This window comes from Varanus komodoensis, unplaced genomic scaffold, assembly GCF_004798865.1.
Source record: "Varanus komodoensis strain SLA01 unplaced genomic scaffold, ASM479886v1 scaffold17, whole genome shotgun sequence".
Taxonomy (NCBI): Eukaryota; Metazoa; Chordata; class Lepidosauria; order Squamata; family Varanidae; genus Varanus; species Varanus komodoensis.
In genome coordinates, this window is record NW_025335505.1 from 22,522,679 (window position 1) to 22,545,244 (window position 22,566).

The 22,566-nt window shown below is 40.7% G+C and overlaps 1 long non-coding RNA gene across 5 annotated transcripts in view; it reads right to left on the bottom strand.

Moving 5' to 3' along the window:
* The window catches only part of LOC123021566, a 255,000-nt gene that overhangs the window by 51,848 nt on the left and 180,586 nt on the right, over nucleotides 1–22,566 (bottom strand). For all 5 annotated transcript variants that reach the window (XR_006414343.1, XR_006414345.1, XR_006414342.1 and 2 more), the window contains exon 4: nucleotides 4,877–5,097. This is a non-coding gene — a long non-coding RNA (uncharacterized LOC123021566). The remainder of the gene's footprint in view (nucleotides 1–4,876; nucleotides 5,098–22,566) is intronic.

The following is a 22,566-nucleotide window of genomic DNA, read 5'->3' on the forward strand; positions in this document are numbered from 1 at the left end:
GCCAATACCATTGTGTGTGTGTGTGTGTGTGTGTGTGTATACACACATGGTTTTATAATTCTATGATTCTCTGTAAACATCAAGCAAAAACCAAGACACATGTATAACTTAAACAATGTTAAGCAATCACCAATACAAATGATCCGAAACCTGATTAAAACTTCATCATGTGCTATTAAATGGCTGACAAGAGGAAGGGCTTAATCTGGTACAGAAAAAATAACAGGGTCAGGCAGGCTTCATCAGGGAGATCATTCCAAAATCGGTGGCCCACTACCAAAAAGACCCTCTCCCTTGTTGCCACCTTCTCCCTCAGAAGAAACACATGGAGGAAGGAGTTAGATGCCAAAAGTAGTGTACATGTAAGGGTTCATGCTAGGAGAGGTGCTCTAGCAGGTATTGTGGTACTGAACCATGTGAGACCTTATAGTTATAAACTACAACTGTGTAAATCAATCAAGGAGGAAAGGGCCTTTTCATTCCCCAGAACCAAACCATGGTCCCATTTGCCCTGACCCATCCTGGGATCACCCTCTTGAAGCTACTGAGCTTGTTGTTTCAAACCCTGTAACTCTCAGAGGTCTGGACGCTCAGTGTTAATCCTTTCTACTGCGCACCATCACATAACTGTGTTACAGCTCTGAGAATATCCTGAGGTCTACTGAACTCTAATAAGCTGCCTTGCTGTCTCAGTTTTAGCCACACAACTGTGTTAATAGATGAGCTTTAAGCAGGCAGAATTAAAACATTGCTAAGCATAAAAATGAAAGAGAACCAAACAAGATGTCAGGGTAAGCCCTAATCTCTTTTTTCCCACTGGCAATTATCAGTCATTAGTTGCCTAGCCGTCAGAATGTTCCAAATCTCTGTGCAGATTAATGAACAGTTTTGCAAAGATGCAGTAACAAAAGCGATCGCTGCAGTGAGTTGTGCAGTCAAGAGGCCACAGGGATCCAGTCAAATCAGCTCTGATGAAGCCACTAGCTCTTAAAAATCTCAGATATACATTCCTAACCATATGTTTCTGCATAGCCTGAAGTGCCTGATCCTGCCTAATCTTGGAAGCTAAGCAGGATCAGGCCTGGTTGAAACCTGGATGAATGACTTAAATATTGTGAACTACCCAGACAGCTTTGGCTATGGGTGGTATAGAAATGTAATGCAATAATAGTATTAGTAGTAGTGGTGGTGGTAGTAATAATAATAATATGATAATGATAATAATAGAAGCAGCCAAACAAAGGTAGCAAATCACAGAAGGCACAAATGTCTAGAAGCTCTCCAGTCATGTGCTCTCCTACCCTGCCCACCAACAGGTCCTACCTTTCCCTTTCCAATCCACTCTCCCCGTTTTTTCTTTCCCAGTATAGCAAGAAGGGGAGGGATCTACTCCATTTCTGCTGCCCACTCCAACCTCCACAGCTCAGAGCAAAGGGATGAACCAGCCAGGAAAATATTGAATCCTCAAAATGCCCACCGCATAACAAGCAAAGTGGTTTAGGTCTTTCAGTGCCATGTGCCCACCTTCCCTGTAAATTAGGATAAAGTGGTTCCAATGTCTTCCTCTCTTCCCGAACCCCACCCCAACAAAAAGGACAGTCTACAGAATGCAAATGCAATGCTGCACTCTTGCTGGAATAGGGAAAGTGTAAGAAGTATCAGGAGCTGATGAACTGCAGCAAGGATCTCACATGACCGAACAAGGAACCCTCATGCACCTGCTCCAACGGCGCATTAACTGAGGGTTTCCCCCGACTGATGCTGCTGCACCTGCTTCACAGGCTCTGTGGGTGAAGGATGTGGGCTGGCTGGAAGAAATGTGTGCTGCTCTATTATGCACCTGACATAAAGGAGCAGAATGTAGACACACACCCACACAAACAAGCACCCGTCAGTACATACCTGACCTTAAATGTCAGCACCCGAGGGGGTAGGGGAGGAAAGATAGGAAGCAGCTTCTCCCTAATGGACACGACAGGTAGAAACCTTTAAAATCACCAATGCAAACAATAACAATGAGTTTCAAGATGTCAGAAGCTTGCAAGTACGACAAAAACATATATGCTGAGTAAACAGTACAGAAACAATTAGGTGTGTTTTCTTTCTCAGCATAAGAGCAAAATCAGCTGAGATTCTCAGGAAACTGAATTTTGGAATTTCACTCCAAATTTCTTATATTCTTTCTCCCCTTCCCCTCTCCACCTCATGGTGATATTTTTGGTGCATTTGTGCAGAATAATGGCATAATACACATTTGCAGTGATCCCACCCAACTCTCAACTCTTGGCAGTCCATTTTATCCAGAACTGTAATGCAAAGACAGAGTGGTACTAAAATGACACTTTAAAATTCTACTAAAAGCTACAAACCTAACAGATTCAAAAACCCCAAACGACAACCCCATTTTCTCAAACCCCTTGCCAAAGGGGCTTGCAAACAGAGAAGAATGCCAGGTTACAATTTGCCATAATGGTCCTACAGGCACTTCCTAGAGCAGCCTGAGATACCAGGGGGACAAGACATGAGCAGAGAAAGAGGACACAGTTGCTGTTTCTCACACATCTCCTCGCTTCTTTAAGCTTGCTCTGCTCTGCCCTGCCCTGCCCTGCTCTGCTGCAACCCCATCAAAACAGGGCTCTTAATCACAAAGGAATTATCCTCAGCTCAAGATCAGCTTGTTCCCATGGGTTCCTGGAACAATTACAAATGAAAAGTTTTCATACACATGCATCCCTCAATAATCACATCATCAGCAGGCCCAATACCTGAAAAGGGCATTGCCTCTCAGGTGTCTTCAAAAGATTGCCTGAAAACAAGTATTCATGAAAATGTAAAGTTAATGTTTCAAAGAAAGCCTAGATTACAGATAACTTGATCAGTTTCCAGGCCCTGAACAGCCAGTTTCTTCTAAGATCTCCAAGGAAAGTTTGCTTATGGCATTGTTCTGCCAGAAGGGGGAAATACTCCTTTTGCATTTTTAACAGGAACCATTCAATGGTAATATCTGACAAGCATTCTTAGACAAATTTGTTGCTGTTGCAATACAACTTAAGCAATTTAGCTCTGTTTTCTCACACTGACCTCAGATGAACATAAGATGTACTGACTCTTAGACAGGGAAGTTAACACTAAATCCAGCCCCTAACAACTTCCCCTGAAAGCCATGACAGAAGTTCAAAGAGCAAATGCTGGCTCTCTTCTCCAGCAATAAATTTCTATTTGTTGATTGTAGCTGGAAAACTATTACACTTAATTCCTGGTGAACCCTTCTGTCCTCAGAAGACCCGGTTGCTACGAAAACTGCTTTATTCAACAGTTACCAAAGTTTTAACAGTGGAAGATACGAAGGTTTTATGGCAGGAGGAGGAAAATATGGAGATACTGGCAGTAATTGCAAATATTAGCATAGTAAGAATTTGTGAACGTTGCTGAAGATGGTACATCAGGACTGCTCTTCAAATGGACAATGCTAGAAGCACTGCTAGGTAACACTGCCAACTTACTGATGACACATTACAGAGACCATAAATTACCTGTACAAAAGGGACATTTTCAAGATTAGAAACTATTGTCTGAACCACTGCAATGTAACTTCCAAGCAGGTCTCAGCAGTGAATCTTAGTCAGTCTTGTGATTTGCATCTGGAGATGGACAGGAATTTAACCGTGCTGATTGTCCTGGACTTCTCAGTGACCTCCAGTATCAACAGTCATGAGGGACACCTCACTGCAGTGGGATTGAGCAGCACTATTTGTGAGAATGTATACACATATAGTGCTTGTGAGAATGCTACATATATAGTGCTCCACAGTGTGGCTTTTGATTTACACGGTATCACAGTGCACTATCTTATTTGCCTTGTTGTTATGTGTATAAATGAAACAATTCAACGTGTCCAGAAATTTGGGTTACAGTGCCAACAATATGCTGATGATACTCAGCTCTATCTCCCATTTCTGTCAGATCCTGATGAAATGGTGGACATTGGGAACAACTATCACCACTCATGGATGCAATAGATACAGGCAGACCAAATCAAACCCATAGCAGGTACAATTTAAGGACTACTTTGATGAGAAAGGTATGGGTGTAAATTTTGATGGAGCTGTACTTCCCCTGAAGATTCGGGTTCATAGCACAATGTTCCCCAGATATGACACTTTTGTTTAATTCCTAGCTGGTCAGGAGAACCTTTTTTTAACATGTTATACCAGTCATACTGTTTCTTACAGAAAGCAGACCTGTAATACAGGTATGTAAGCAGTCCAGCATGGGAGTGAAAATCCAACAGAGTTTCTCAACTCAACATCATTCTATAAGCCCTGCACTGGCACTGACTTGATCTAATGTAACTTGAGTCAGGCTCAATCAGAATCAAGGTTGTGCAATCCTAACCTGTACAGTCATCCTGGGTCCAGTAATTTCTAGATAAAAACTTTTGCAATATTCTGTCCTGGGTGGTGTCTATATGGAGTAACCTACTTCCCCAGCCAAAAGGATAAAAAGACTGGGGGTCCATCTTTAATTAAGACTATGGTGGACTGCTGCTCAGCAGATTCACTTTGTCCTACCTCTTCCCACACTGTTCATTATTTTCAATAGTTTCTTTCCACTTCTTATAATTATAATGCAGGTGTACAGCCTCATCACAGCGATTTTATTTATGTCAAATGGTAAGAATAACTCACTGCAGGTAAACTCATATAGAAAGAATACTTATTATTTGAAGTATGACAAACATCTTTGTTTTCTTTCCCTCTTTAACATTCTGGTTGATATTGGTACCACCCTCTTCTTTCTCACCCTCCCACCTCCAAACAGATCTTTATTTCAGGAAGACCAAGGAAAAGAGGGAAACTTTAGTGTGTTCACTTACCTTCAATAGGTTGATGTCTCTGTGAGTCATTCTTTTCAGTCAGATCTTGACTCAAGCATTTTCAGGAAGACCAGGACTGAAAACAATTCAGTGACTTCACAGCCATGTTCCTTAGGAAGGAAACATGATCTGCCTTTGTCAGGAAAGGGAAACCGTTTGGAAGTCTAGACTGTCCCCTTCCTTTCACAGCCTCTCCACCTCCAGGTTGTTTTCATTTGTTGCTACCAAGGGGGAAAAGAATGAGAAAGGATATAATGCAACACGATTTCCAACTCTAATTGTCATCAAATCATGAGAGTATTTGATGCCAGTGCAACCTAGATAAAGCTGAAGCATGAAGAAAGGAAATGGGAAGCAGGGCAGAAGAATTAAGAAATTATTTAAAAGAAATGGTTTTTAACATACAGAATTCTGTGAAATCAAATCACAAGGAATCAAACTGAGGACATCAAAAGGAAGAAAGCAAGCCAGGAAGCAAAACAGGAAGCAGCTATCTTGCAATAAAGCTAACATAATACCAAGCTGCTTGATGTCAACAACAAATAAACTAAAACTACAATCAGTGTTCAGGAACTGTTCTGACCACTGTGAAAAAGCACATGAGGCAATTATAAAGTTCCTGTTAATGCAGAGGGAATGTTTCTGATGATCTTTGAAAAGAGAATGAATGCAATAATCTCTGGCACTTATCTGTTTATTGTTATTAACTTCAAACATTTCTAGGATGCTAGGGCAAGAGTTCTCCTAAGGCAGCGCTATTTTAACCATAACATTCATTATAATAAAGCACCTGATACAGCAATGGAACAGTCAGTCTTTATCCCGCTGTTCAGAATTACAGGTGAGATCCAGTGGCCTGTGAACAGGATGTGGCCCACAAGGCCTTCACAAATGGCCTTTCTTTCCAGCCTAACTGCCACACAACTGGGAATGGCAATGCAAAAGTTAATCACACTCCACCTGCAACTCCCCCATTCCTTGCTATAGAAGGTTTAAAAAAATCATCCTATTGACTTCAGTGGGACTTTTTAAAAGGCGTAATTGCTGTACATGGAACGGGGAAGGAGAATCTGTGTGTGTAAGTGTGAGAAAGATGGAGACAAAGAGAAAGCACACAGAGAGATTTTTTAAAAATCAGTTATCGCTTTCATATTCTACCTTTCCACCTCTTGAAAGGAACCAAGAGAACTAATATGATCTCCTTTCACAACAACCATGTGAGGAAGGTTGAACTGAAAATCAGTGACTAGTCTAAAGTCACCCAGTGACCTTCAGGGCCAGGGAGGGACTAGAATCCATTTTTCCTGAATCCCAGTCCAGCACCTAAATTACACCCAAACTGAGTGAAAATGGATAGCTTGGATCTGCCCAGTTTAGCATTAGATCCCATTCTCCCCTGGAGGGAAGCGTCTCTAAGGCTCATTATGCTTCTGACTCTTCAAAATGCTTTTGTGTACCTCAGTGGCTCAGCGCACACGGAGGACATGCCAGGTCCCAGGTTCCATCCCTGGCATCTCCAGGAAGAGTTAGAAAAATGTCTGTGTGAACCCTGCAGTGGACTGACCAACAGTCTAACACAGTACATAATATCCTTTTATCACAACAGGCCTCATAGAAGCTTTGCACTCTTGGTCAGCATGAGTGCTCTTGGAAAATGAGAAAATAATGGTTCTTTTCAGGCCAAGAAGAATGTTTGTGCCTAAGGCAAGGCAGATCTGCGCTCACACGCTCTAGTCACTATGCTGTATCTACTTGCAGATCCATCAACAGTGAGGAAAGCATACTCAAGTCTCATAGACAGACACGAGGATAATCAATCAAATGGATTTAGCAGAGTTTATGAAAACTCCATAACAATGTACGGACAATGAGGAAGGAGAACAACGTACAAAGAAATACCTGAAGGTCCCTAAGAAAATGGAGAAAAACTCAGTAGACAAGCAAAGTTGACACCTCTTATAATTGGGGTACCCAGTGCTGCACCTCCAATTACACCCATGAATGGACTGCCAATGTGAGGTCAATGGATACCAGGAGAAATGTAAACTTTTTCTAGTTTTTAAAATGTATATACATACATATGAAATGTCTACAGCTTTATGGAAATTATACAATTCAACAAAAGCACACCAATTACTCAAAAAGTACCCATTTGAAGCTGATATCTACATACTACCCATTCATATATGGAAAGCACTGTAAGGTCTTTGATCCATTACATTATAGTAGGTTAGTGTTCATCCTTCCAATTTTTTAACATCAATGTTTTAGCTGTAAAAATAGCAAAGAAAATCTATTTCCCTTCCATGTGTCCATTTCCATGAAGGAAATAATTTAAATGAGAATGCACATCAGTGAGCATTAAAGACACTTCCAGTGCAAAAATTGTCTGTATAGTAGCCTTCTCCCCTCCAAAAGCAACCACTGGACACCACCAAAACACATATGAGCAGTATTGTACCACCAACTATTTGCTGAATTAGAAAAGATCTCATTAAGGAGAAGTTATGTCACAGCCTAAGCTGTGTCTTTACTGAAAAAGACACAGCCTAAGATTTGACAGGTAGAGGAACAATAGACAATTAGGCATTTTGTGGTGGTGTCTACAGCGGTTTCCCAAACTGCCAATATGCCCACATGTCCAAAAGCATTGGGGACCCTTATTAAAGAAGGCAGAGTCTCAAGAAGGTATAGTCCAGCCCGAATCCCAGAAAAATAGCCCAAATTGGTCTCCTCATTGTGGGAATTTCACTGGTCTGCTGGGGACATGAGCTTTGATAGACTGCCAATTTTACCAGTTAGCAGACAGTTGTGGGCATCGGTGTGTTCATGTATGCAGTGGAAGCACTGACTCTGAGATGGTAAAGAAGCTTACATAGGAAGATGTAGCAGGCAAAACACTTTGGAAGATACAGAGAGGGCAATAAAAGTGTTCTGGCCTGAATGAAGGAGTGAGCAATTTAATTATGAATAGTACTGAGAAATCCATCACTCTTGCTAACTTTGTCCATTTATTTAGTTGCCTGTGAGCAGACAGCATCACACATATTATTCCTACCACCCGATGAAATATTGGGACTATCATCTAAATATTACAAAATGCATTTCATTTAGTTACATGTCTCAACCAGATTGCTGAACACTTCCCTTCAAGCAAGCAAATGTAGAAGCTGTGCCTCAAAGTCATTTTTGTGTGCAGACAAATGTCCTTAAAGAACATGCTATGGATATTGTGGTTCTGTTGACTGAACCTTCAAAGACAGTGAAGGCAACCACTGAGGACAAAGTGTTCTGTTACAGATTAGGCTAGTACTTGCATTTAAAGACAGTAACATAAAGGCAAGTTTAGTCTTGTATATCATAGCACCATCTAGCTAACTACTGAATATATCCACAGTTGCCCTTTGCTTTCTGGTTCACTATGAAGCATGTGACAGGTTTCACGGCTCCATTACTGCACTAAGTATTTTGGGTTTATTATTATTGTTATTGTTAAGGATCAAACAGACCTTTATTAAATTATTTTTCAAATGCTGGGCTGCCTAAATATTTTATCATGTTCCATTCATTCTAATCAAGCAAAGAGCAGTTTCATATTTGTTTTATATTTTTATGATGTTTATGGGGGATCCTGAGGAGCAATGGGGTGCTCCTACTTAGTTGCAGGGGAAGGTATGATGTTGAGAAATTAGCAAGTCAGAAAAAGAGGTCAGATATCTTATGGTTATTGCCTCTTCGGTTTCTCCTTCCAACCAGATGATGCCAGTCAGTTGTTTCAACTTGCCCTCTGGCTTGGTTCTGCTGCTGTTGAATGCCAAGTCAGCCCAGAATAAAACATCCCTCATCCATGACCTAATAGTGGATGAAGGAGCTGACCTGGCATGTATTATGGAGACCTGGGAGGTGGGAGGCATTACACTTAGCCAGCTATGTCCACCTGGGTATTTGGTGTAGCAGCAGCCTCATCTTTGGGGTCAGGGAGGGGGAGTGTCAGTAGTCTATAAGAATTCATTTCCTCTCTCTAGGCTTCCTGTCCACTCAAAGATGGATCTGGGGTTGGGTAATCAAGACAGATTAGGGATTTTGTTGTTGTACTGTCCACTCTGCTGCCCAACAGACTTCCCGTTTGACCTGAGGGAGATAACCTTATGCATGGTGTTGAAAGTCCCCAAAACAGATAGGCCTCAGGGTTGGAGGTACTGCTTTGTGGTGGTTCCATTCCTATTTAGCTGGCTGATTCCATATGGTGTCACTGGGGGATTATGACTCTGTGCCACAGCAATAGAGTACCACAGGGTTCCATCTTATCCCCCATGCTGTTTAACATCTACATGGAACCACTAGGAGAGGTCATCCAGAGGTTTGGGATGAGGTGTCACCAGTATGTTGATGACACCCAGCTCTACCTCTCCTTTTTATCCAGTCCAGGTGAGGTGGTGAAAGTTCTGAGTCAGTGCCCAGAAAGTGTAATGGACTGGATGAGGGCCAATAAATTGAGGCTTAATCCAGATAAGACATAGTTACTGTTGGTAGGTGGGTCTGTTGTGGTGATTGATATTTGCCCTGTTCCTGATCAAGTTGCACTCCCCTAAGCTTTGGCTGGTCCATCAACTTACCTGAACAGGCAAAGCTGATCCATGCTCTGGTAACCTCCCAAATGGACTATTGTAACATGCTATACATGAAGTTACCCTTAAAAACAGTTTGGATACTTCAATTGGTACAGAATAGTGTCACATAATGCCAGTCCTATACCATCTTCATCGGTTACTGATTAAAGTCCAGGCCAATTTAAGGGGTTAAGTTTGACATATAAAGCCCTAAATGGTTTAGGGCCTGGATATATGAAGGAAAGTCTCCTTCCATATACACCTGCCATTACTTTGAGGTCCTTCTCTGGAAGCCCTCTCTGAAAGAGGTTAAAAGAGTGACTACCCAAGGAAGGGCCTTTTCTGTGGTAGCGCTCCAGCTATGAAATCTGCTATAGGGAGAGGTATGTCTAGCACTGACACGTTATTCATTTGGTACCAGGCCAAAACCTTTTTATTTACCCAAGATTTTAATGGTTGATTGGTTTTTAATATATGACATAGAATTCTTTTTCTATTTTTATAATTGGAAATTATGGTGTTGACCTTTTGTAAGCCATGAAGAGATTCATTCTCAGATACAAGCCAGGGTAAAAATGTCTCAAATAAATATATAAACTAGTGACACTAAAGTAATTCAGTGATTGAGGATTAATTTAGCTCATGAGACTGAGAAGCTGGTGCATTACCTACCAGTGGGAAAGCACACATCCCTCCATATCCTCCTGCTGACTGTCATTGTGAGCACTAGTATGCTTCTCCACCTCTAAAGTAAATGTGCTTAGCCCTTTGCTCCATTGCCCTAAAGGACAGTCACTTTTCTTGGCTGTACATGGGCCAACAGTTAATGTTCTTTCAGCCCTGCTTTCTTCAACATCTGACTTTACTGGAAGCAAGTGCTTCACCCCCTTTGGGGGCTCACTTAATGAAAATAAAAATATTTCCCTTTGTCAAAGAGGAAGACAGCTCCCAAAAACTGGCTGAAAAGAAGACCGTTCATGTCACAGCCACTTGAGAGCACAGCTCTGCAAGAATAACTGAGGAAGGCCCGCCACAGACAATATCCATGCTTTAGTGCAAACATTTTTTAAAAACCAAACTTTATAAAGCTGGTCCACTGTACAGCTAAGTCACACAGTGAGTTTTAGGAGGTCATTTTTGTTTGGCAAACAAGGTTAGCAAATTGCAGTGAAGTTGTCCAACTCCAGTAATCAGCATCTGGGTAAAATGATAGTTTCTCACTCTCTCCTTTAACAGGCTAGGAATAGCTATTCAGCTTAACCTTCCGCTGAATGATTGACTTCAAAATGCAGATGTAATTTAGGCCACTATTAAAGCCTTTTTGTCAGGCCAAAAGCACAACATAGACAGGCGCAACATATATATTTTAAACATAGAGGTGCAACCTGTTATCAGGTGCCATTTCAGACTCAAAAACACTTTATGCATTACCAGATTCTTTCATGTATGAAATCATACAATTCCCATGTTATCAGACCAGAGATTGGTATACATAGTTAAACTGCTGCACGCACACAGAGTAAGAACTAACAGCTTGCTAAGTATTCTAAAGCTATTTGTAGGAACATCAGGTTGGCACATGCTGTTATCTACCTTTGTGAATTGCACAGCTTTCTACAGGGAAGTGTCTTCCAAGAAAGAAAACTACAACTTACAAAGCAACCTATCATCCAGGGCTCCTCTGCAGATAAATATGGCACAAGACAGAAGCAGCCTGTGTACAGCCAGAGCAAACAACCTAGTTGTTCCTACTATAGAATAAGAGTGACACAATTTTTTTCAAAGGCTCAGACTATGACCTGATCTGCTCTGGACTACTTGATTCTCAAATGTTCTCCATGTTATTTCCCTCATTGGGTCAGATCCAAGCAGAATCCTAGTCAGATGCCCAAGGGAGAGCAATGGATCTGAGACCCAGAGTTTATGTTCAGGAACTACAACATTTTAATGTAAATAACCGATAAAATTATATAGCTATTTTGGCCCATGTAAAGCTGATGAAAAGCACTTTTAGACACTGTTACAACCTGGACTTCAAGTGCTATTATGAACCCAAGACTGAAGGAGGGAATCAGATCACCCACGTCCAGTTTCAACCATAATGAAGGTACAGCCAAACGTACAAGAAGAATCTGATTTTAAAAAGAACAGAGGCTGTATCGCTTACATCGAACCATTCGTCATGGTGGTATTGTGTTCCAGTACATCTGGAGGTTACCCAGTTGGAAGAGGCCCACTTCTATTATTTAAATTGGTGGCTATATATATATATATATATATATATATATATATATATATATCCTATATGAGGACTAAGATATATATTTGCACAATCTGTCTGATTAAATAACCAAACAAATCTTCAAGATCACCTTCATCAGAACTGAAACCAATGACTGGAATTTTGATCTAACTAATAAAAAGTTTCCCAAGTGTAATCTAAGCAAATCTCCTGGGATTGAATATAAAGTTCTGATACATCTTATCATTTCTGAAGGAAAAGGAATTATGATGATTTTCAGGAAACTCTTTTTATTAGCAAAATGACAGATTACATTTTTGATTTTCATTTTTTGCAAAAACTCATTCTTAACTGAGAATAGTGTAAGTGAAGATAGGTCAACCATGGGACAGAAATGACTAAGAGAGTTTGTTATATGTTTCAGCTTTGAAAAAGAGCTCTCCTTTTCACAGCTTGTTCCCAAAATGACAAGATACATTATAAAAACAATGCTGACATTTGGAAAACTTGTCACCAACTTGTCTGTTATTTGTGCAATTATAATTTCTGCTACAGCTTTCCTGTCTAAATAATTACGTGAGAACAACAGAAATTCAGATGTGAATTCAAATGTGAATTACCAAGATCTGATGGATGCCAGTCCTCCAGAGGCTACTTTATCGTTGGACATAGGCTTAGCCACATGAAAACTAAAGCTTTCTTTGAGTATGGTTTATGCTGCTTCATCTGCCCATATTTCTTATATAGAAGAATTGTCACTGGCACTCAAACTGAAGTCAGTATTATCCATGTCACCTGAAGAAAAGATTTCTGCTTTTGCTTTTTCTAATTTCTCATAGCTAAAAGTTGTGGACTATTTTGCAGCAGAATTCTTGTACACCATCCTGAGGCTATACAAAGGATGGGTTATAAATGTTATAAATAAATTTTCATTGGCCAATGGCTAAACAGAGCTTTTTACATTTTGTTAAGTGAGGGTGCAGCCATATCATAGAATCATAGAATAGCATCCCTGCTGTTGCAGGACACTATGTTATACCATCCCACTCAGATGGCTGTCCAGTTTCTTTTTGAATGTCTCTAGTGTGGAGAGTCCACCACCAATGTCCTGTTCCAGTTGGTTAGTGCTCTGAAACTACTGAAAATTGATAGGTGTATGGAGAGAAAGAAAAACTACATGGCAGTTTTCCCATCCTCCTGGAGATAAGGAATAGGACCTCTTTGGGTCACTGTAACAATGTTTCGAATAAGTGCTGCTCTGTAAAGAGCTATTTGTGGCAATAGCACAAGCCACTAGAACAGAAAAATCCCAGTATGTTAATATGAATGTCAGGAAGTATTTGGGGTTTCTGATTATTGTTCTGCGGTTCCCCAAGAATATTCTGGAGGCTAGCATTTTTTCAGATGCTAGCTTATTAGCCCAAGCCAACACATAAACCACCCCCTGCATATGATTGGAGGACTTGCAGAATGTAATTATTTAATATAATTCTGTCTTTGGAGTGAGGGTATGATTATAAGAATGCTTAATGTATACAAAGAATTTCACCTGGCCTTGCCAAATATATGAGGTTTATCAGCTGCTACCTAGTCAGTTTTTTGGCTTCCACTTCAAAATAAAAGATAAATAAAACCTGAAGGTTTGGTAGTGTCCTCTACATGCTAACAGAGCACTGCATGTGGTCCAGTGCTTCATTTGGGAGGCAAGATGCTGTCAAGCATGTAGACGCATGCCAATCAGAGAAAAATATGAATAAATATATACAGAATGGGATTATTGTTGTTGTTGTTCAGTTGCAAAGCTGTGCCTGACTTTTCACAACTCCATGAACAATATTCCTCCAGGTTCTTCTGTCCTCCACCATGTGCCATGTGCCAAACAACCCCATGCCCACCTTCGCAGTGACTCCATCCAGCCACCTCAACCTCTGCCATACCCTTATCCTTTTGTGTTCAAACATTCCCAGCATCAGGGTCTTTTCCAATGAGTCCTTCCTTCTCATGAGGTGGCCAAAGTATTTGAACTTCAGCTTGATTTCCTTTAGGATTGATTGATTTGACTTCTTTGCAGTCCAGGGGACTCTCGGGAGCCTTCTCCAACACCATAATTCAAAGGCCTCAATCCTTTGGTGCACAGCCTTCCTTGTGGTCCAACTCTCACAGCCTTGTGGTCCAATTGGGAAAAGCATAGCCTTGACTATACAAACTTTTGTCTGCAGGGTGATGTCTCTGCTTTTTAGTACGCTGTCTAGATTTGCCATAGCTTTATTCCCAAGGAGCAAGCATCTTTTAATTTCTTGCTTGCAGTCACTGTCTGTGGTGATCTTGGATCCCAAGAAAATAAAATCTGTCACTACCTCCATTTCATCTATTTGCCAGGAAGTGATAGGACCGGATGGCAGGATCTTGGTTTTCTTAATGTTGAGTTTCAAGCCAAGTTTTGCACTCTCCTCTTTCACCCTCATCAAGAGACTCTTTAGTTCCTCTTCACTTTCTGTCATTAGAATAGTATCATCTGCATATCTGAGGTTGTTGATATTTCTACTGGCAATCTTAATTCCAGTTTGTGATTCATCTAGCTCGGCCTTTCACATGATGTATTCTGCATATAAGTTAAATAGGCAGGGGGACAATATACAGCCTTGCCATACTCCTTTCCCTATTTTTGAACCAATCAGTAGTTCCATGTCCAGTTCTCTCTGTTGCTTCTTGACCCACATACAGATTTCTCAAGAGACAAATAAGGTGGTCTGGTACTCCCATCTATTTAAGAATTTACCACAGTCTGTTGTGATCCACACAATCAAAGGCTTTAGCATAGGCAAGAAGAAGTAGATGTTTTTCTGGAACTCTCTAGCCTTCTCCATGATTCAGCGTATGTTGGCAATTTGATCTCTAGTTCCTCTCCCTCTTCGAAATCCTGCCTGTACTTCTGGTACTTCTCGGTCCACATACTGCTGCAGCTTGTAGGATTTTGAGCATAACTTTATTAGCGTGTGAAATGAGCCCACTTGTACAGTAGTTTGAACATTCTTTGGTGTTGATGTTCTTTGGGATGGGAATGTAAACTGACCTTTTCCAATCCTGTGGCCACTGTTGAGTTTTCCAAATTTTCTGGCATACTGAGTGTAGCACTTTAACTGCATTGTCTTCTAGGATTTTGAATAGCTCAGCTGGAATACCATCACCTCTGCTAGCTTTGTTGTTGCTAAGACTTCCTAAGGCCCATTTGACTTCATGCTCAACACCCTAAATAAGAATTTGGTCCACCCCAAATCATTCATCCAAAATTCTAAGGCAGAAAACAGTAAGACACTTCAACAACAATAATGATATATGTGCTTTACAAAGTGAACTTACACAATAAATACAACAAGCACCTGTTTCCAGTTGAAATTTACCTGTAAAATAGGTACATGACCATGACAATATCAGTATGCACATATAGCTACAGAGTTTGTAAATTTATTTATGGGTCTTTCAAGTATGATTTTAATATTAGTCAGTGTTGGATACTAAATTCTTTTTCAAAGAGAGTATCTGAATATATTAACATAGATAAGGAAGTTTAATTCAAAGAGAGCAGATTTACTCCTGATTAGACAAAAGGCAGATCAGAATAAGGATTCAACCTGTACTGGATGCTTTTCTGCAGTTGATGCTATGGATTTCCTCTTTTGTAAAGGAAAATATGGATTGGAGTGGCATATGTAACTGATATTTTAACTAGGTTAAAAGGGATTGCAATTTTAATCAATAAGCAACTCAGCTTTCCGGTTTACTGATTATTAGTGACACTGAAGGCCGTTTTTTAATTTTGGTTGGAAAATATAATGACAAAGTAATTACTCTGATAAATGGGTATTGGCCTAATCATGGTTCTTCTGTTATGTCCCATGGATGTTTCAGCAAATTGCTTGATGTTATTTATGATTATTTGATTGTGAGTTGGGATTTTAACTTAGTACTAGATCCTTTGTTGGAGAGAAAATATACTTGATCCTATCTTACCGTGGTCACACAAACTTTACTTATATTTACTATTTATGTGATATCTCTATAACACATAAATATAATATTTTTCACATATGTTTAAAGTATAGTTAAATATTAAAACTATTTCAATTGAAAGAATACAGAATGCATGTATTATAAGACACAGAAACCTGGATGAACAAACCTGGAGCCATTTGAAACATATTTTGTGCCTGCCAAACTGCACAGAGGAGAGTTTTCCAAAAGGATTTTCCACTGCTATTGAGAAGGTCCACTGCCAAGGTATTGCATGGCAACATACCATTAATTTCAAAATGACCAGTAGGTCTCCCTTGATTTTGGCTGGATATGTATAAGGAAAGGATGTCTGCAAGGTATATGTCCAGTTTGGACTGCTGTAACAGACTCTGTGCTGGACTCAGAAAGATCAGCTGGACCAGACAGTAGACCAAGAGTGATATAGGAAACACACGATTCACTTGTTCAAAACAGCTTCACTGACCTGTTTCTGCACACATTTCAAAGTGCTGCTTCTGACCTGTAAAGCCCTCAACGGCTTGGATCCTGGGTATCTAAAGGAATGCTTGCGTCCATATATGCCCTCCCACCCCTTGAGATCAGCAACAGATGCCCTTCTCCAGGAACCCTCCGTGAATGATATTAGGAGGGTGAGTACCTGGAGGAGGGCCTTCTCTCTGGTGGCGCCCCACCTATGGAATGTGCTCCCCAGAGAGGTCCGCCTGGCGCCGTCGTTATTTGTTTTTCAGCGCCAGGTTAAGACCTTTTTATTTAAAACTTATTTTAAGTGTTAATTTATTGTGTAGGATTTTTTTTTAAAAAATTAAGCCGAGATGCACCGGGTTTTAATATTTTTATTGTATAACTTTGTTTTTGTACATTTTTTTATATCTTTTTTTTGTTGTAAGCCGCCCTGAGGCTTTGTTGCGATGGGGGCGGCATAAACATGTTTTAAATAAATAAATGAATAAATATACAACTTGGGAGCAGGCTCTCTGAAGCCCAATTTCTCCCATATGAGCCTGTTTTCATTGCCAGATCTTTAGAGAAGGCCATCCTCTCAATCCTGCCACCAACAGAAGCCTATTTGGTAGGGACACAAGACAAGGTCTTCTCAGTGGCTGTTCACAGGCTCTGGAACTTCCAGCCAAGAGACTGATTTTGACTTCCTCTTGGTTGTTCTTCTGCCAAAGTTATTTTTATTCCTTGGGTACGTAAGCTGGTCTATTGTTGAAGAGGTTTGTAATCAGTTGGGTGCTGTCCATTTCTTCAGTTTGTGTTTTAAGTGTTTGAATGGATCTATTATTACATTTTAATTAGGGGTTTTTTTGGTTTGTTTTTCACCTGTGTTTTATTATTGTTAGCTGTCCTGAGCACATTTTTCACAGAAAAAATAGCATTAACTTAATATAACTATTCACTTAAATAAAATGCTATTAGGTGTCATATTATATTATGAGCATGCACTCTCCTCATTCAGTCTAGGGATATCCATTTAAAATTGGTCAGGTAAATCTCCTAGGACCTTACAATTATCATTGGAAACATTTTCTGGATGTGATGAACATTTGCCTATAAACTAACAGTATAAAAATTAAATGCCACTTATTTCACAACAGGAGCAGATCTGGGTGGGTAAGACCCATATCTGGAAATGATTAGCCATTGTCATAGCATGTCCATGGCAAGTTATACTTTTTAATCCAAAGTGCATGGTTTGGTTGAAAAACCTATCTTAAGTGCTCTGCTATGAGCATCCCTACACAGAATGACTGGGTATCAGGGATAGGAAGCATTTGGAGGAGAGAATGACAGAGGCATCAACAAGGTAACTCTCTTCCTGTGCTTCTTCCAGATCCCTCAGATTGCATGAAAAACACCATCAAGAATAGCACTTGCAGAAATGAATTTACTAGAGACCTCTGGAAAATCATCTTGGCAGACACCACACATTATATATTTGTATTTATGCATTGCATGAGAATGCCTGTTATTTACGTATCCAAATGAAATCAGTTCTCTCAAGGGACAGGCAGACAACATATATTATAAGTACTATGCACTCCTGACAATGTCTGTGAAGGTTTAAAATTGATGACAATGGGGAACAAAATATGATTTAGACTGGGAGAATTTCAGAACAGGAAAAGAGATTTCAGCACATACCACTACCAGTCTTCGCAATCAAAAACAAAGTTAACATCTGGTTTTTGCAGCATGAAGATCAGCAACTGAATATTAGGTAAACAGTTTTCAAGACGAGTTGTGATTATGGTTTTCAGTTAGTTTAAAAGATAATAAAAATCATGGAATCTAAATTCTGAAGCTTTGCCACATCAAAACACAATGAATGATTACATATATACTTGGCATTGGACTTACATCACTGTTTGTATGGTTTAGATACTCTAGGGAACAGCGTACAGGGAGCGATAGTTTGTTGACCTTATGTTAATGATCTCATTTTGCTGAATGAGATCACGGGAATGTGGTCAGCTCTGGTGTATTCATGTAAGTAGGCCTTGTAGGGCTGCCAGATCACCCTAACATTATCACTACTTGGTCACACAGCAGGGAGAGCGTAGAACAGAATGGTCATAAGCAAAAGTGAGATGTCTCTGCCTTAAAAAAAAGAAAGAGGGGATGAACTCTACATTCTCACTATGAGGAGAGCGACAGGAGGTATGATAGGGAGTCTTCCCCTCAGGGTTTCTGATGTCAATACAGCTAATCATGTGAGCATGGCTAAAACATCAAGTTTCAAGATCAGATCTTGGATTCTATTTAAAAACTGACTGAACAACAATGAGCTCATTGTGACTTCATTTCACAATACTAATTCTCTTCAGTCTGCAGACTGTGCAAATTGGTTTCAGGGTAAGGGTAGAAAAATAGTCTCACACCTAACTAATTATCTGCTTCAGGCCTTCCAACAGTGGGGCTATGGTATGCCAGTGTGCTCTGATTTGTATCATGGCAGCTAAATTTAGCATTTGGAAGTGTGTGGTTAAAGAGTACTGCAGTCCACTTTGTTTTCTGTAACGCAGCTAAAACAGACTTTGTCCATGGGAAAGTTATGATGTTAGTACCGCAGAGATATAAGAGCAGTCTCTTTTTGTAAAATGCTTAAACTCATAATTTTTTGTTCTCAGCAACCATCCGTTTTTGCAGCTGCTTTCTATCAATTTAGAAGTGTCTGAAAAAACATGGAAGAACACCCTTTCTACTCTTTTTTGAGCATGATGTATATAAATCAAGTCTGTTCTTGACAGGTTGCTTTGCTAATGCAACTGTACAGCAGACAATTTACACAGGATTATTTCCAGTGAGTCCCTCCACTGATGGAAGGCTCTTTAATGCAGCGTAGGCTTTCATCAGCAGGAGTCAAATGATTTCCACCTATTCCTCCTCACTCTGGCATCACCTTCCATACTGTTCTGAAAGGCCCTGCAGCAGATCAGGAAGAGGGGCCTGCAGAGGAATGGGGAAACCAGTGAGAAGTGTGGCTTCTTTCCCCGCACTTTCTGCAGACAGAAGCCTCTGCTGGATCAGCGAGCCTGAGGGACCCCCTTGCATACAACCGAGAGTTCACAGAGGAACAACTAGCAACACAGACTGGGAGAATCCATGACACCATCCATGAGCCTGCTTTGTCCTTAGGTTTAAGATGCAGCTTTTGTGTTAGCTTGCAGTTTTCAAACTTAGATTTCTGCATTGTCTATAGCTTGGTATTAGTTTGTAGCTCTGGTTTTCTCTTTCTAAGCGGTTCTGATTTTTTCCTAAAAAAAACCCTAAACCCCTCCCCCCATTTTTAAAGATACACTTATGTTGCCCAACATCAAGATGCTAATCTTGGGAGAAGAGTTGAAAATTGCCTGTTAGTTCCTAAGACAGAAGGGAAAGGCTTGTATTCAACTTTATACTAATAAAACTGGTGCAACAGGTTTCCCTGGAAAGGGCACTTAGCCAGCTAATGGTATTTCCATTGCACCATAGCTTATTTAGCCTGGTACAATATAACTTACATTAGCATTGGTGCTGACCTCGATACTGCCCACTGACTGGATCAGAAATGGATCAGGTGACATCATGTGCGCAAGAACAACAACTGTCCAGCTTCAGTGAAACCCTGACCACACTGAATTCCAGTTCCCGCTCACCGTGAAGTACACTGAATTACTTTGGGCCAGATATGAACTTTGAAGCTAAAATACTTGACGTGGCTGTTGTAAGGGAAAATGTATAACTACCAATACTGCTTTGAGAAAGAAGAGAAAGCAGGATACATTTACAAATGGACAAAACAAAGTAGCAATGCTTCAGGTTATACAGAATTGAAGAAGGGCTTTATATATATAAATCAGTGCTCTTCCAGCCCAAATGATCTGGTATAAATGGCATACTCGAGCCTTTTTATTTTATCCCAACCGAATAATCACTGCACACAGGTCTTCAGGCACCACAGGGAGCTCTGACTTACTGTTTCCAAACTGTAAAGAGGTTGAAAATGTTCAACAAGTGGAAAAAACCAATTGTTTTTTCCAATCTCCAGCAGTTCTCTTGACTCATGTCAATATTATCACTGCACTATTGGAGCGGACAGGTATTGGCAAGAAAACAAGAGTATGGAAAGCCATTAGTTTGTGTCCGATTTGATGCCCTTTCTTTTGCTGAATGGAAAAGAACAGCAGTTCTGCCCTGAGCTGTTATGGTAGGCAAAAAAGGGGGAAACAAATTTAGAAGAATACTTCCCCCTGGTTTTCCGAACTAGGACTCAAGGGGACAAATTTCCATGCCACATCATGGACTATATCAATATTTACTGAAAACATGGGATAAAATTAAATAATTATTATTCAACAAAATAGTATCACATTTTCTTGGTGTTTTCTTTCTTTCCTTTTTTTTTTCCTGTTGCCGTGAATCATAGTATACAGAAAACAAGCCTTAGAGTTTTTGCCAACAGGAAAGAAAAAAATGTTTGTTTTGCCAGCACTGAATATGCAAACCTACCTCATACCCAAAATATGTTTGCATATCCTGCCTACCCATAGTGTGGGAACTTTTCTACAGATGATCCTGTTTTATGACCATATAACAATGATTTTAACAGAAAGAACTAGTTCACATGATTTAACAACCCATCCTGGATAACTAGTCACAGTGGGTTGTTGTGCCATCCACATAAGGGCATCTTAGGTTTCAGCAGCAAAGGGTTCTTCAATCCACAATGGGCTTTGCTTTGTCTGAACCCAGGAAAGGAATTTCATAGCAGGTTTCAGGATCTGCTAGTGAGCTTCTCAACAGCAGTAACAAAAACCCTGCTAGTCTTTGTGATTTGGTCCTTGTTACCCCTGGTAACACAGTTCCTCCACTGATGCCCAGCAGCACTTTGGAGTGACCAAAGGTTCACCATCTTTAAAGGATAACCCACCTCTCTCCAATGACACAAATCAGCCTATATGCAGTCTTCCCTGGTCAATTTACAAGTAAGTTACCTACACTACTTTGTTCTACTTTTGACAGCTTGCACAGAGCAGACAGCTGCAAGAGTGCACCTGCAAGACTGACAGAAGAAAATATGAGCACATTTGTGCAATTTTCTGGGGCAAAACTCTCCACCCCAAGATCCCAACTGTGCATTTTGAGGCTTTGGTTTGTTTAACTGGCTGACAAAAAGGGGTAGCGATTGGAGTGGGAAGACAGGGCAGATCTCTCCAAAAAGGACACTGGCTGAAGAACCGAGGGGGTAGCTGGGGAAAACAAACCACGAGTCTGATTGTCTCTTGGGTGCACCATGGGCAACGCACAGTGCACAGCTTAGTTACAAGATGGCATAGTATGATATGTTAACTACTCATTGCCTTACTATATAGGTAAACAAAACAATAAAACACATACAGAAGTTTATCACAGCACCTTGAGTTCTCATTGCAACCCTTCAAAGTACAGTACAAATGTTTATATTTAGCCCCTCCCTCTTTTTTTGGGAAGAGGGAAGGGCTAAACATTTTTCCAGATTATTTTCCCCTTTGGAGTATCCAACCAGTTTTTCCCCCATTCCTGTCTCAACTCTGTCTCCAGGCCCACTGCTGGCAAGAGATACTTAGGAGCTGTACGGCAAGAATTTTGCTCCCTTCAGTTGTGAATTTCCTGGGTCCAAGTCTGGGATGTGGGTGGCAGGAGACCAGAAAGAGTCACTGAGACCAGGGCAGAACCGGAGGTGAGACAGAGTCCAAAGTACAAAGGCAAAGTTTAATGCCAAGTCCAAGTCATAAGCCAAGGTGAGAAAGCAGAAATACGTATCAGGGCAGAAAAAGGACGTGGACATGAACAAGCTGAGGGTCAAGAACAGGAAGACAAACAGAGCTGCGGGTGCCTTGAGGCAGGATTACCAGACAAGATGAATGGCACAGCCGGATACAACAGGAACCAAATGCATCAAGGGTCAGGCAAAGTGCAGGAGCTGAGCCACAGCACAGCCAGCAAAAAAGACCTATGTTGCTCAGGTGAGTCATGCAGGATGCAGAGAGCAAGACAAGATTATCAGTCAGGTAAGAGGCAGGCACTGCAGCAAGCAGGAGGATCCATGTTGCTGAGGCCGGGGCGCTCAGCTTCTGCACACCAGGAGACAGGAAGGTCCAGCAGGGCCTGGGACTGATCCTGCAAATACTACGGTGGGGTTCTGGTTCCGATCATCAAGTGAAGCCACAGAGCAGCCAGGATCCCGACACTGAGACTACTGAAATCCACACTCCCTGGATTTGAACTTCCTGGTTCTCATGATTCTAGATTCCTATCAGTTTCACTGCTAGCTGTCCTCA